Here is a 1,967-nt window from a genome sequence, read left to right as displayed (position 1 = left end):
ACAGAGAAGTAAAAAAAGGAAAGGTGGGAATCAAAATGGCTAAATATGCAAGAGATTGTTATTCACAGTGACATGGCTACATAGAATGCATTATTCTATGCATATTATTTCTGTTTGTTGAAATTTCAAGATAAAAAGCACTTGTTTTCTACAGGTTCACAAAACAGCATAACAAGAACAATCAAGGAGAATGTCAGGTAGGCGTTAGTTGGATTAACAAACTATGACCCAATGCTCATATCCATATTTCCAATTCAAACAATGGTTACAGAAACCATTTTGCATCTTTCCTAACACACACACAAAGAATCTTGCCTGCCTCTACCCAGAAACCCACCCTTTATAAGAACAATCTTTTTCTTTTAACACCCATATGAATATCACGTTTAGTCCGTCTTTTATAGCCAAATTTAATGTCACTACAAAAGAAAGCAACTTGGACAACAGTCACATGTATTAGCATCTATAAAGCTGTAATGGCATGGAGATATCTATATAAATCAGGAGTTTTAAATTCTTTTCCTTAGCAGTCTCAGGTTTCAACCAGATGAAGTTGCTGAAGACCATTGACGATTTCTGAGGTCTGTTGGCAAAGGAAGATTGGTGGTTCCCGCTGGGGCTGCTGCTGGTTCCGTTCATGGTGCTGGAGATGTGGGGAAACTGGGGGTGCGGTGACTGGACAGGGGTGGTGGGGCTCAGCAGGCATGAGGAGGTGAAGGGGAGGCCTCCTGCGGGGCTGTGGGCCTTGTCATTGCCAGAGTCACTCTCCAGGTCCCCAGAAGCCATCAGTCCATCTCTCTGGTGACTGATCTTCATTCTTTTACAAGTGGGTCGAACTCTGTATTTCAGAGGAAGTGGCCCATTCCTTCTCCAGGTATAAATGTAGGCAATATCCATTAGTGTATAGTAATAATCCTTTAAAGGCTCCTCTTCGTACATGACATCAATCTGGAAAGTGTTAGGTATGTCCATTATGCTCCTGAGAAACTTCCTCAGGTGCATCACAGTCATGGCCACGGGGCACCTTAGGTAACTTTTATCATTCACCTCTTCCTTAGATTTCTCTTTGTTTACTTTTCGATCCAATCTGTTCTGGTCAAAGAATTCAATGGATAAACTTATTATCTCATCATCAGTAATAATTCTTTTATCTTCATCTGCAACTTGTCCTCTATCTTCATTAGAGCCATTGGCAGCATCAGCTGAAGGATGACCTGCATAAAAGTCCCTTCTTCTCTTCATTTCATTTTTGAAGAGCCCTGGAACTAATTTGTATACAATATCTTGAAGAGTTTTATCTGACCTTATATTTCATAGTGGTCTGGTTTTGTGAACTTGGACGTCACAGATTGGACAGTACTTGCTGGTCTCCAAGTAATGCACAATACATGTTTTACAGAAGGAATGTAGACATTTAATGATGGTGGTGGCGTCAATGAAGTACCCTCCACAGAGCACACACATCAGGTGGGGGTTCAGCTCCGTGATTTTGATTCTGGTTGTTCAGTGCATGTCTGCTGGAGAAAAGACCCCGGAAAGCGCTGGTGGCCAGGGCAATCAGAGCAGCAGAAAGATAATGCGAGTTCACCACCCCTCAGAGGGTGGCCACGAGTTGAGCAGCCATCTTGGCACTGCCGCTGCTGTCAATGGGCGCCGGGCACCACCAGGAGCTGCCACACCATGCTCATGCCGTGGCCTCTGCCACCAATGCTGCCACCACCTCGGCACACCCAGCCCACTCGGCCCTCTCGGGGAGAGCACGAGGCTGTGCTGGGACTACTCAGTGGGCCCAGGGGGGCTTTCCGAGGTGGATTGCAGCTCCCGTGCCCGTGATCCCATTGTCTGGGCCATGCACCGCCCTCAGCCCATGGTTTACCCTCCCCTGGGGGGGTGCAGGCAGGGGGTGGGGGCACCGAGGGCATGCAGGCCAAGCATGGGGGAGGGGAGGTGGAAAAAATGCCCCACAG

The 1,967-nt window shown here is 46.7% G+C and overlaps 1 pseudogene; it reads right to left on the bottom strand.

Moving 5' to 3' along the window:
• Nucleotides 1-539: 539 nt before the first annotated feature.
• Nucleotides 540-1,512, bottom strand: LOC119536411 (annotated as a pseudogene).
• Between the last annotated feature and the right edge of the window lie 455 nt (nt 1,513-1,967).

This window comes from Choloepus didactylus, chromosome 6 (genome assembly GCF_015220235.1).
Source record: "Choloepus didactylus isolate mChoDid1 chromosome 6, mChoDid1.pri, whole genome shotgun sequence".
Taxonomy (NCBI): domain Eukaryota; kingdom Metazoa; phylum Chordata; class Mammalia; order Pilosa; family Megalonychidae; genus Choloepus; species Choloepus didactylus.
Note: the sequence above shows the minus strand (reverse complement) of the source record. Positions and strands in the feature narration are given on the sequence as shown.